Source organism: Triticum aestivum, chromosome 4B (assembly GCF_018294505.1).
Source record: "Triticum aestivum cultivar Chinese Spring chromosome 4B, IWGSC CS RefSeq v2.1, whole genome shotgun sequence".
Lineage (NCBI taxonomy): Eukaryota > Viridiplantae > Streptophyta > Magnoliopsida > Poales > Poaceae > Triticum > Triticum aestivum.
Window position 1 is genome coordinate 196667655 of NC_057804.1, and position 14285 is coordinate 196681939.

Consider the following 14285-nt stretch of genomic DNA (forward strand, 5'->3'; position numbering starts at 1 on the left):
TATTGCGGAGTATGTAGTCGTAGTGATGTATGTCAGAGAGTAAAAGCAGAGCATCAGAAGCCAGCAGGATTACTACAGCCTATGCGATACCGAATGGAAGTGGGATAAGCTTGGCATGGATTTCATTACCGGATTTCCCAGAACCGAACAAGATATGATTCTATCTGGGTAGTAGTTGATTCAATTGACCAAAGTGGCTCACTTTATCCTAGTGAAAACCACCTATACAAGTGAGAAGTTGGCCAAGATATATTTGACTAGGATCGTATGTCTGCATGGAGTTCCGAGGACCATCGCATCAGATAGAGGAACACGGTTTACCTCAAAGTTTTGGAATCAGCTGCACCAGACTTTGGGTACTAGGCTAGAGTTCAGTACAGCCTTTCATCCGCAGACAGATGGATAAATCGAGAGAGTCAATCAGATTCTGGAGGACATGTTGAGAGCGTGTGCGCTAGATTATGGATCTAGTAGTGATGATAATCTACCTTACGTGGAGTTCTCATACAACAACAGTTACCCAGCCAGTTTGAAGATGGCCCCTTTTGAAGCTTTGTATGGGAGAAGGAGCCAGACACCATTGCTGTGGGATGAAGTTGGAGACCGTCAGTTGTTTGGACCAAATGTGATCAAGGATCAAGAGAATGTTAAGTTGCTTCGAGATAGACTGAAGGTAGCTCAGTCCTGGCAGAAGAGTATTGCAGACTCAAAAACGCAAGGAGGTAGTCTATGAAATTGGAGATAGAGCATGTCTTCGTGTGTCCCCTCTGCGAGGAGTTAAACAATCTGGAGTTAAGGGAAAGTTAGCCCCGAGATTTGTAGGACCATACCGAGTTTTGGAGCGTATGGGAGAAGTGGCCAACAAGTTGGAGTCACCCGAAGCACTGTCAGGAGTTCATGATGTGTTTCACGTTTCCCAGTTGAAGAAGTGCCATGCAGAGATGGCCAATATTCCCCTGTAAGGATGCTTGACCCTGGAAAGGATAATGATGTTCCACGAAGTGGAGTATGGACTTCATAAGTATAAGTTTTATCTCGGTATGTGGGATATTCCACGAGGATGAAGAGATGAATTACTATTGGATATAAAGGAGGTATGATGGATCAATGGAAATTCCATGATGAGTCTGAGTAATCATGTCCTAGTTTGGTGCCAATAGAAGGAAAGAGACAGTACAATTGGATGGATTTTAAGTATGCCAGGAAGTTGGATGTTGGGATAATGATCAGTTGCCCAGATGATGTGTTCAAGGATTTTAAGTGATGAGATAGGCCATAACCCACAGGCCCCAGGACCTGCCAAGAAGCAAGCACGCTCTTGCTGAAGGAAAAACCCCGGAAGAAGTTACGACTTTATCAACCGACGAATCTATAGGAGTTTACGCAAAACCCGAGAGTTGTTAAGGAACGATAGATGTTTGTTTGGCTTGCAGAATCAATGGATTTATCCGAACTTGGTTCGTCGACAAGAGAAATTCTGCAATGCTTGTGAGGATGACCGAGTGTTAGCATGCGAGATTCGCTAAACCGTATACAAGGTAATGATTTGGGTGCGGGATGGATTGATCACCATACCGACTTACTCTTATTATTCGCCTTGCTATGTGGGATGGTAAATCTAAGTGACTTACCTATAGCAGAGAGACGACGATCAAGACCTTGTTTGAACCTTAGAATGGTATAAGCATTTTCCCCTGTACAAGGCAGTTGTTGCCAATCGTAGGATATACGGTGAGAATGAAGCCAAACCCGTTTTCTGCAGGAGAAACCATAAATTGTTGACCACCATGAGATATCGATAGTGGTTTAGTATTGGCGCCAGACCCGTCAGCTGAGAAGACTCAGTCTCAGAAGAACCGTACCAAGATGAAAGGACAAAAGTATTGAGGAAAGGTTATGCCACTACCGGAAGAGCCAGAGATGGAATTTCCCGACATCTGGGAAGCCCGACACTGTCAACAATAAGGATGGAGTATATGAGTTTTGATGGAACTGTAACCATGCTTCTAAGGGTGGTAGCACCCGAAACCCCGGAGACGATCGATGGATTTTTGAGAAGACCCCGACCCTAACCTATTTCTTGCTAGCCTCTCCGAATCTCGAGGACGAGATTCATTTTAAGGGTGGTAGGTTTGTAACATCCCAAAATTTTAAATTTTGGAATGTTATAAACAAATGGATAGTTTTGATTGATTGTTTGATTGCTTGTGTGAAATTGAGTGATTCAAAACTTTTTGAAAGTTAAATGAGAGGGAATAAAAGGACTTTCCCAACTTTCATTTTCTTTTCTGATCCTCATGAATTCAAATTCTTTTCAAATACAAAACCCTTGAGCGAAGATGATATGACTTCTTCCATTTAATTAAATGAAAGGGTATTTGGAAATATTTGAATTTCATTTGGAAATATTTCGATTCATAAACTTCACGCAACTCAATGATTTTCATGAGAGAAGATAAAATGACTTCTTCAAATTATATGAAATATGAGTTGGGAGTTTTAAAAGAATCAAATTCTAAGTTCTTTTGAATTTATTTTCAAGTTGGAGTTATTTGAGTTTTATTCAAATTATTTTCTCCAAAATAAAATACATGGAAAATAGGGTAACATGATTCCCTACAATAGAAAATTGGAGAGAAATAAATTTGAATTCATTTTGGTATTTTTAAAATGATTTTTATTGGATTTTAGTAGAGCAGGAGCACTGTTTGAATTATCTGAATTTGTGTAGATTTTATTTGATGCTAGAATAATGTTCATCTTGTAGTAAATCTTTTTCTGAAAATTTGATATATTATATGCCTATGTAATATTTTATTTATTTGGTCTTTTTTATTTTTAAGTTTGCCTGGTAAAATGTTTATTTAAAAGAAAAAAAAACTTCTTCCGTCGACTGGGCCGGCCCAGCTCATCACCCAGGCCTAGCCCAGCCGCACAGCCTTCCTCCCGAGCGGGAGTCCGCCGCCAGCACGCCGTTCGCCGCCGCCGTGACCGACCCGGCCACCTCCGGCCGCCTTGCCCCCTCCTCCACGCAACCCCTCGCCCCCCCTCTACATAAGCTCACGCCCCCGCCGCTCTTTCCTCTCTATTGCGCCGCGCCGCCCCCTCCCGCATCTCGCCGAGCCGCTGCCGCCGCACTCGCCGGGATCCGCCGCCGCAGCGCCGTCGCCCTGCCCCGCACCTCCGACTCCGTCGCCCCGTGCCGTGCTCGACGCCGTCTCTGCCCTCGCCGCCGAGCCCAGGAGCCGCCATCCCGTCCGCAGCCGACGCTGCCGCCGCCGGTTTCCCCTCTCCCGAACCGGTATAAACCGCTGATCCGATCTGGTTTTCTTTTAACTTCGTATTTTTTTAAAAAAATACCCTAGACTAGATCTATTTTCTTAGGTTTTATTAAACAGCGAACGTCCACTGTTTAGATCTTATAAACGAACCTTCGTTATTTAGTTCTTTTCTTTTTCTGTTATTTTCAGCCAGGGACCTGTCTGTGAATATTTTATTTACATATCAGCCCCTGGTTTTCAAACGATCGTAACTTTTTACTCGTTTGTCCAAATCCAACGAAACCAACGCCCACTTCTTCGTTATGATCCCCTCTATCTAGATAAACAACTTAAACATGCTTTTGACAATGTAAAAATTGAGTTTAGTTCAGATTACTATTCAATCTTGTTTCGTCTGTACCTCGAGTTTTATAACTCCGTTTGAGTTGATTCTTTTTGCAAATCAAAGCTCTTGACCTAAACTTTATGATAAGGCCAAATTCACATAATCTTGGTACTGTTAGGAATTGTTTTATGTTGCAAGAGTTATTCGATTGGCTTTGATGTTTTCCGAATCGTACTCTTCGTTCTTTCCGATCTTTTGAGTGATTGCTTATGTGTGGTTACTATTGCTTGCTCACGATAGATTGACCGGAGTGTGACGAGTAGAACTATCAAGAGTTTTGAGTGCGAATCATCTTCATCAACATTGCAGGCAAGTTCACACTTTGATCATATCCCTTATTACCCAGTTTTTATGCATTAGATCAATCCTCAAACATTGCATGATTAGGATCTAGTTAAATTGTGGGTTTTGGGAAAGTAGTTGAGGTAGTACCTATTACCTGTTTTATTTTCAAACCCTTGGGAGTTACTTCTACGTTTGCTTATTATGCCACGCTATGCTCGTAGACGTGGATTGGGTGAGTGAATTTCCATGATAGATGTGAGATTGTTAATTAATGGTTTATTAAGGTGGCAACTTAAACACACATCTGGGTGGATTGAGGCACCTGGTTACTCCAGGACTTGCCTGTCTAGGCACATGGGTTTCCAGGACTTGCCTGTTTTCTTCGGACCGCCACCCAGGCTCAAAGGGATCATGAGATTATTCAAACTAGAAACTTCCGTGTGCAGCCACATGCTATTATGGGCTCTAGCATAGTTGACTAAGTCGTGCGAACTCTTACAGGGTAGACTAGCAGATGTAAGGGATGTAGGTTGGTACGGTCTACCCTATACATAAGGTGCAAGCGCTTCTGAAAGACTATGTCTCGGTCATCCGTTTCTCAAACATCATGTAGTGCGAGAAATCAAACGGAGGCGAACGAGTCTTGTGGGAAAAGTGCGCAAACCTCTGCAGAGTGTACAAACTAATCATGATTAGCCGTGTCCCCGGTTATGGACATTTTGAGTATCTAGTACTTGATTTTCCTGTGAATCTCATCATGTTACTATAATCAATATTGTTGGGTTTTAATGAGTAGTTTTAATTGGGATTGAGAATGCTGTCAACCATTCTCAATGTTTAACAACCACCATGATAGTTAAATAAATTTATTCCTTTGATGTAGGGAAAAATTGGCTTTTCGCAAAAACTGTAACCATAGAGCTTTTCCACCAGCCAAATATGCATGTACAGATAGCCATTATTCATCATTTGCTCTATGGTGTGAATTTGCCAGTACATTCAATGTACTGACCCTCTGTGGCTGCAACGTCTCATGTTGCAGGATCTTACGACGAGTACGTCAATGTACTGACCCTCTGTGGCTGCAACGTCTCATGTTGCAGGATCTTACGACGAGTAAGTGATACGTTAGGGTTACGATTTCTACACTCAACTTTGCCGTTGGTGTTGATGGGAATCCACAACCTTGTTACTTCCGCTATTTTGGAGTGAGGTAATAGTTTTTACGTTATTTTGTACATGTGATTTACCTCTGTTATAAATCCTCGAGTATTGTGTGTGTCAGCATACCGATCCAGGGATGACACGTAAGCACAGAGACTTGACCCATTCGGGTCGGGTCGCTACAGCACGGCACCTCCACGATCTGCACATGTTCAGCTCTGTGACGTCCCTCAAACTCTAGATCCAGATAAGGCCGAGGGAGAGTTCTGTCAGCATGACGGCGTGGTGACGGTGATGATGAAGTTATCGGCCCAGGGCTTCGCCTAAACACTATGACGATATGATCGAGGTGGAAAACTGTGGAGGGGGCACCGCACACGGCTAAAAGATCAACTTGTGTGTTCTGGGGGTGCTCCCCTCCCTCGTATATAAAGGAGGGAGGGAGGAGGCGGCCGGCCTAGGGGGCGCACCAAGCATAGGGAGTCCTACTAGGACTCCCAAGTCCTAGTAGGATTCACTTTCCTATTCGGAGTAGGAGAGAAGGAAAGAGAGGGAGAGGGAGAAGGAAAGGGGGGCTGCGCCCCCACCCCTTGTCCAATTTGGTTTGGGTAGGCGGGAGGCGTGCGCCACCTCTTGGCCCTTCGCCCCTCTCTCCACTAAAGCCCAATAAGGCCCATTACTTCTCCCGGTGAATTCCCGTAACTCCCCGGTACTCCGAAAAATACCCGAATCACTCGGAACCTTTCCGATGTACGAATAGAGCCTTCCAATATATCAATCTTTACGTCTCAACCATTTCGAGACTCCTCGTTATGTCCGTGATCTCATCCAGGACTCTGAACAACCTTCGGTACATCAAATCACATAAACTCATAATACCGATCGCCATCAAACGTTAAGCATGCAGACTCTACAGGTTCGAGAACTATGTAGACATGACCTAGACACGTCTCCGGTCAATAACCAATAGCGGAACCTGGATGCTCATATTGGTTCCTACATATTCTATGAAGAACTTTATCGGTCAAACCGCATAACAACATACGTTATTCCCTTTGTCATCGGTATGTTACTTGCCCGAGATTCGATCGTCGATATCATCATACCTAGTTCAATCTCGTTACCGGCAAGTCTCTTTACTCATTCTGTAATGCTTCATCCTGCAACTAACTCATTAGTCACATTGCTTGCAAGGCTTATAGTGATGAGCATTACCGAGAGGGCCCAGAGATACCTCTTCAAAACACGGAGTGACAAATCATAATCTCGATCTATGCCAACCCAACAAACACCTTCGGAGACATCTGTAGAGCATCTTTATAATCACCCATTTATGTTGTGACGTTTGATAGCACACAAGGTGTTCCTCCGGTATTCGGGAGTTGCATAATCTCATAGTCTGAGGAACATGTATAAGTCATGAAGAAAGCAGTAGCAATGAAATTGTAACGATCATAATGCTAAGCTAATGGATGGGTCATGTCCATCACATCATTCTCCTAATGATTAACGAGCTAGTCTAGTAGAGGCATACTAGGGACAATATGTTTTGTCTATGTATTCACACATGTACTAAGTTTCTAGTTAATACAATTCTAGCATGAATAATAAACATTTATCATGAAATAAGGAAATAAATAATAACTTTATTATTGCCTCTAGGGCATATTTCCCTCAAACGGGTCCATAGGGTGCCCACGAAAACAATGTCCCGCAACATCCCCCATCTCATCAGTCCGCCACAGATCCACACATAGGCAGATCTATCACTCCCTACCTGGTTCCGTCTTCACTCCCCATCGGTCACCGGTGGAATTTTTTGACTTTGTTTCTCATGGCGGCTAAGCACTGCTGGCGGAGGGGAGGACAACGGTGGTAGCGGTGGTCGAAGGATAGAGGAAAGATAGAGACATAGGGACGAGCGAAGATGTGGAATGGACCATGTAAACGGGCCCGATGTACTCACCCAATCAACCACCGCAAACATAGATGGTTATGTGGAGCACTGGCCAGTGGCCCAAGAAACGGCTTGCGATCTGTGCAACGTGACAGCAAACAACGATGAAGCGTTGTGGTTACTCATAGGTCATTTTGTTATACTATTTCTTAATGGACGTACAAGGATAAGTTTTTCTTTCGTTGCAAAGCATGATCTATTATCACCGTCTGGATTTTTTTTTTGAGGAAAGGCCACCATGGCTAGATTTATTGAGTAGAAATAACGTTTACATCATCCACGAGCTCCTTCACCAAATAGTCAGGAGGCTCATCCAACCAACTAAGAGAGTACTTATTACAGAAACTAAATTTCGCTAGCACATGAGCTGCTTGATTACAAGAACGTAAACAATGCTTAAAGATAACCTTTTCAACTGAAGAGACTATGTCCACACACTCCACAAACACCGTCGCTGCTTCGTCCCACCATCGTGTATGAGAGAGTCAGATTCCGCCTCTATCCAATTAAAGCCAAGAGAATTAGCAAATAAAAGACCATCTCTCATCGCCAGAGCTTCAGTAGTGATTGCATCTGCTGTGATAGGAATAAATTTGCATTGACATGCGATGAAATTTCCCTTCCATCTCAAAGAATAGCCGATGTTGCCCCAGTCCTTCATCTGCAAAAAATGATGCATCCACATTTAGTTTGGTGAATCCTTAATCTGTTTTTTAAGATCCAGTCGCCTCGCATTTCATTGATTAGCAGAAGAGAGAGTTACAAAAATGCTGCTAATTGAAGGTGATTAGTAGCAGATGTTGGAGAATGAAATCGCGGGGAGTGGCACGCAGGCTCCCCTCCAACAGTGGATCTATGGTCGATATCTCATGTAATGTCCCCAAAAGGGGGCGCTAGGCCTTTTGCTCCGGCCAGTCTCCATTGCTCGATGTCTCTTCTGTCGGCGCTGATCACGTCGTCAACGCATGGCACCTTTCTCCTAAAAGTGAAGCTGTTGCGCTCCTACCAAATATGCCATGCCACCATCGCCATCATGGTCTTGGTTCCCCTTCTTACTTTTGGTGCTACCATAGAGACAATTGCAGTGATGCCTCCGTTGTCGACTTGCATCATGCCCAAGTAGCCGGGCTGAGTGTGTGGCAGCCCTTCCAAGATGCTGCTTTGGTCCAAATCTCCTTTGAAGTGGGGCATTCCCACAGCAGGTGTGTCGAGCTCTCCAAGCTTCGGAGGCACGGCTGACAGAAGTAGTCGTTCTCCCATCCGCGCCGCTGCAGGCGGTCGTTGCACCAGAGCCTATCGTGGTACAGCAGACACATGAAGAATTTGATTTTCCCCAGTGACCGTACCTTCCAGACGAGCTGCTGGAGTGCTCCTCTTGGCAGCGTGGCGAATTGCGCATCGTAGGGTGCTTTGGCATTGTACTGGCCCCCGACCAGCAGGAGATCTCATCTTCCGTGTCTTCATTCAGAATTATGTTGGCTTCGCGAATGCGGCACCGGAGCGATATGAGTTCCAGTATGATCTTCATTGCATTGCCCCTCCGAAGATCAAGGATCCATCTGTCGTCTCAGAGGGCCTCGACCACTGATCAGTTCTTCCTTGATGAATTTGCGAATAGGAATGAGAACCGCAGCCTGAGTGGCTGATCGCCCAGCCAGGTGCAATTCCAAAAGGAGGCCTTCCTCCCATTGCCAACAGCCACCGCCGTTTCTGACGCGAACAACTCTCTGTCATCGCATGGTGATCTGGTGCCCACCCACGGCCTATCTGGATGCTTCCATGCAAGCCAAAGCTAGCGCAGGCAGAGCGCGAGCGCAAACCGCTCCATGTCTGGGATGCCTAGACTGCCGTAGTCTACCGGTGAGGTGATGAGCTTCCAGTTGACCTTGCACTTCCCTCCGGTGATTTCCTCGTCCTGGGTCCAGAGGAAAGGGCGCCGCTCCTTGTCCACCTCCTTATGGAATTTCTTTGGGGCATGCAGGACCGCAAGGGCGAAGGCCGGCAGTGCAGAGAGCACACACTACACCAACACCCGGCAGCCTGCGATCGGCATGAGGCGACCTTTCCAGCCCGCCAACCTTGCGCGGATGCGATCAAGAAGGTACTGCAGGTGGACTAACCTGGTCCTACTGAAGCAAATAGGTAGGCCTAAATATCTAATTGGAAACTTGACGATGGCACCGCCGAAGCTTTCCAAGACGTGGCCGAGGTCTATGTCGTCGCATCGAATTGGGGCTGTAGATGATTTCCGCGGGTTCATGCGTATTCCTGATGCCTCGGCGAAATCTGTGAGGAGCTGCATGAGGAAATCCATCTCCTGACGCACTGGTTGGCGAAGTTGACTGCATCGTCGGCGTAGAGTGTCACCCGGAGCCTGGCGGTTCATTTCGGCAGCAGCGCGAGCGTGCCATCTTGCGTCGCCGCCTCCAGCAGCCTGTGCAATGGGTCGATTGCCAAGATAAAAAGGATGGGGGACAAGGGATCACCTTGTCTTAACCCGCGTTGATGACTTATGCTCGGTCATGTGTCCCCATTGAGCATGCATTAGGAAGATGCAGACGAGAGGAGGAGCGCGATCTAGTCCCGCCATCTTGAAGGGAAGTCCATTTGTTGCATGAGCTCCATGAGGTATTCCCAGGATATGGTGTAAAAGGCCTTGGCGATGTCCAGTTTGAGCAGCAGTATTGGTGTTTTCTTTCTCTAAAACTTTCTGACACAATTTTGGACATACAGAAAATTGTCATGGATCCCCTTTTTCTTCTGGAAGGTGCTCTGGGCAGGTGATACCAACAGGTCCAGCACTCCTACGAGTCTGATAGACAGAACTTTTGTGATCAGCTTCGCCACCGAGTGTATCAGGCTAATGGGTCGAAGTCTCCCATCTGGACAGCCTCGTCCTTCTTCGGCGGTAACACTATGAGGGTGCGGTTGAGGGCAACAAAGTCACCGTCAGCCATCCTGTAAAACTTGTCAAACACCGCCATAACATCATCCTTGATAATCTGCCAACATGCTCTGAAGAATGTTCCGTTGAAACCATCGGGCCCTGGCGCCTTCTCTACCGGGGACGCGCGGATCACCGCCCATACTTCCTCCTAAAAGAAAGGGTTGTCGAGGCCACCCCATGCATGCAGTCTTGGTAGCTCGATTGCTTCCCAGTTGATCATGCGAGTCCAATTTCTTTTTTGCCCCAACAAAGAGAAGTGCTTGTGAACATCGGTGTGGCTACTTGTGAGTGCGCCTGCTGAGTGGATGCATTGGATGAAGTTTTTCCGCCACCTGGAAATCTGCTTTACTTGGAAGAAGGCAGTGGTGGCGTCGCCTGCACTCAGCCAGGTGATCCGCGAAGCATGCCGCCTCCTAACGCGCTCGAGTGCCGCCAAACCAACGATCTTCAGCTTTAGGGTTTTCCGCATTTCCAGCATTTGCAAATTTAACACATCTAATTCCGGATCTGATTTTGACCATTTAGTTTGAGACAACTCCAATGCCCTAGATGAGGATTGGAAATTCCAAATGATTGAAAGAATTGATATTGTCCGGAATTAGTTGTGTTAAATTTGCATAAAGTACACTAGCAAACATGCCCGTGCATTGCAACGAAAGAAAAAATATATTACATGCCCTTATGCTAAAGTCCCATCTTGTATGTAATTATGTCGCCATTTATGCTCCTTCCCACCCCCGTTGATAATGATAGTGTTTAAACCCTTCTCGTCTCTAGTTAACGAACTTATACTACATAACGTCCGGTAGGCAGTCAGGGAGCAGCCGGACTGCTAGCAACAACAGCAGAAGCGAAGGGCCAGGCACGCCCATTGGGTGCACCCAACAGCCACGAACACGCCGCCGACGAAGGGCGACAAGAGGGTTGCCCCTTTTCATGTCCCCCACCATCACCGATGATGGCGGGAATTTTAGTGTTTGCCCTTCATTTGTTTTGATGAAGCCGCATTCATGTCCTCGAGTAGCGCCTCCTTCAGCTTCACTATCATCGGGTGGAAGAGGAGTTGTACATTGAAGTGGATTTTTTTAATATAATTTTTAAAGATTCGAATCCAAACGGGTTTTTACAATGCTGGTAGTTTGGTTTGCAACATTATATACCGTTCTTTTTTTCACTATTTGGACTTGGCCCAAACAGAAGCATTTTACATAGACATCACATAGGCTCTTTCTCTACGTCAAAAGAAACATGCACGTAGAGAGACCAAAATTGCACACACTCATCTCTTCCCATTCCCCATTCTCAATAATTTAAGAATATATTGAATAAATCCATGTGTAATATGGATTAACCATGCACATAAACAAATATTAATAAATATTCAATAATGAAAGAGCATTAATGATGGTAGAAACAAAAGTACACATTATTATAAATAAAACAATTACCTTGTGGGAGATAGTCATATGTTACATCAAGCTGACAAGTTTATGTTCCTCCAGTTGCTTATCATCATCCAATGAAACTTTTCTTCATTCATCAGTTCAGAACTCAAAGATAATGTCAACGTGGTTGGTGACGGAGGTGATGGCAATGGATCACCAATTATACCCTAAACAACCAATTCAGAGCATTTCAAAACCCGAGATAATGTTGAGATGGTTGGTGACATGTGATGGCTCCAGATTAAGATCATTTTGCTTTTTTGAAATCCTCAACATCGGCCAATTCAGTTGTGCCATCAATTTTCTACTATAGCAACAAAAATTGAAGTTTTTTCTTAGGGAAACAAAAATAGAAGTTTAACCTTACATGAAGATAGGATTAAAGGGTGATTCATTGATGGAGTAACTAGATAATGCGAAAATCAGTAGCAATAATAAAAAAGAGTTCAAGTAATCACTAATAATATATTTCTTGTCAACTCTGCAGAAGACTTGCTACCTGTTGATACAACCAATTGACTCATGCCCAAACACCTCTCATGTATAAATGTACATATAGGGACTCAGTGCTACATATTAATTCTACTCATTGCTACATATGAATGCTTGTGAATTCTTCAGGTTACAGCAAGCAACTGAAGGATATACAAAATCATGAAAATTCTTCGTTCTTCATGCAGATGAAGATACATCATTAATTGTCCTCACAACACATCAAAGCTTACTTCCAACGATTTAAAATGCATGTCACTTTTCTTTGCCAAACATAAGGAAAAAATAAACTAAGGCAATGACGCTAGAAGACTTCTCTTTGCCGAACAAATGGAAAAAGGAAAAATCTAAGGTAATGACGATGGAAGCTATGGTTACAGGAGTAAAAGGTCATGGTGAAGAATAAAGCCCAAAACTCATGCTCTTTTCAAATTTTAATTTTAAGTAAATTCCGAAACATAACAGAATTGCTACTTAAAGGTTGCTCGTGTTCTGAACAACATGATTTATTAACCAAAAGTAGGAATTTTCAGGTTTGGAGGGCGCAAATACAGACATTATGTTGAACATGCATTGGTAAAAAAATGGTAAACTGAAGTGCACTCAAATGAACACATATGCACGTCGGTAAACTGTACATTGTACACACTGCGAGCGCAACAGATTTTCGTGTGAAACTGAAACTACACACTTTAAAGAAGATTCAAAATAGCACAGAACCACATGACGTGAGACGTTTATGAGCTCGGCTTCAGCAACAATCATACCTTCCTTGCCTGCCTCTTGCAAGGTTAGCTTCAGTACGTACCTCAAACAAAGAACCGGCAGATTGAGTTACGACAAAGTGTGGAGCATCTCGTCACTTCTGAATCCATATTACCACTGCAACAGTTTTTATCTGCAGCCAAGAAAGATTCACTACTTGCTCATCATGGAAATTCTCAGAACAACAACTATGCTGATAGGCATGATGACATCAACCTCTTCACGAAGGGTAGAAACACAATCGTCTTCTTCCGGATGGGTTGGATGACGGCTTGCTGCCGCGGGCGCTCGACCTGTTGTCCATGATGCGGAGTTTGCACCACTTGAGGGATTCGAGTTTTCGAGCGCCTGGACGCCCGCGAGCCAGAGACTGGCCACCACATCAGCTAGCCGCCAACCGTCGTTGAGCCTGTCTCAGCCGCGTTCTTTTCCTTGAGCAGGACGACCACCCGTCCCGCACACCGGTGTCACAACCAGAGGAAGCTTGGTCATCGCATATGTCGCCATACGAAAGAATTATAGGGAAGATAAGGGGATGCGACGCTGATCTTTGCTGTAGCGGCAGGGGGCGGGGAGAGATCAGCGGCGGGATGTGCTCGAGAGATGGGGCTTAGGCCGGCATCGATTTGCGTTCAGCTCCGCAGCGAGAAGAACACCTGAGCAGGTGCCGTAGAGGAGCAGATCCGGGCTTGGGAGGGATTTGACGATGGTGGCGATGTCGGCCACCTCTTGCACCCGTTCGGCAACAGACCAATTAGCGCGCTCGTGGTACGAACACAGTGGAGGAAAAAGGAACGGCCACGGGTTGCTCCTCCTCGTCCGGTAGTGGAGACAGCCATGGGTTGCTCCTCCTCGTCCGGTAGTGGGGACAACCATGGGTTGCTCCTCCTCGTCCGGCAGCGTCTTTGAATCAAAGCCAATCCATCTGCTCAATAGATAAATTGCTTGCAATGTTTAGAGTTGGGGATGCATCGGTCTCTTTTTCCGAGTAAAAAATAGGGCGATTGAGGGTGCGCCTGCGAAGGAGGCGGCCGTAGCGGAGGCCCGCCGCAGCAAAACAAAAGAAACAAATAGTTTTTTTCCTCGCCGAATCGTTTTCTAGCCCTTTCTTATAATTATATTACAGTATTAGATAAGATTAGTATCTCCTTGATATAGAAAATAAATATACAGGTGTTGAAGAAAAAAAACTAAAAGCATAAATTCATGAGAAGAAGCGTATTGTGACGATGAACTCATGGAGTCAATCCGTACTTAGGGAGGACTAGCAAACATGTCCGTGCGTTGCAACGGAAGAAAATAAAATATCATGATGCATAATAATATGAAAATGTACAAAATTTTATTGTAGATATGACGATACCATTAAAAAAAGATTGTAGATGAGTCAATTATTCAAGTATTGGCCCATTACAGATAAAACGATATCTCAGCAGTAAAAACTACACATCACATCACGTGCTTAACACATCACCATAGTTATGTTTTTTAAGCTAGGCCCAAAAAATTGAAAATAGCATGTCAACAGAATAAGATAAGAAAAGGACAAAGCATATCTTTTTCA

General features: G+C 44.8%; 1 long non-coding RNA gene across 1 annotated transcript; it reads right to left on the minus strand.

The window, feature by feature from the left end:
- Positions 1-7323: 7323 nt before the first annotated feature.
- On the minus strand, positions 7324-13659 carry LOC123094722 (uncharacterized). The gene is made up of 3 exons (XR_006445930.1): positions 12938-13659; positions 11468-12854; positions 7324-7733 (listed from the first exon to the last, which is right to left on the minus strand). It is a non-coding gene; the product is annotated as an uncharacterized lncRNA (long non-coding RNA).
- Positions 13660-14285: the final 626 nt, after the last annotated feature.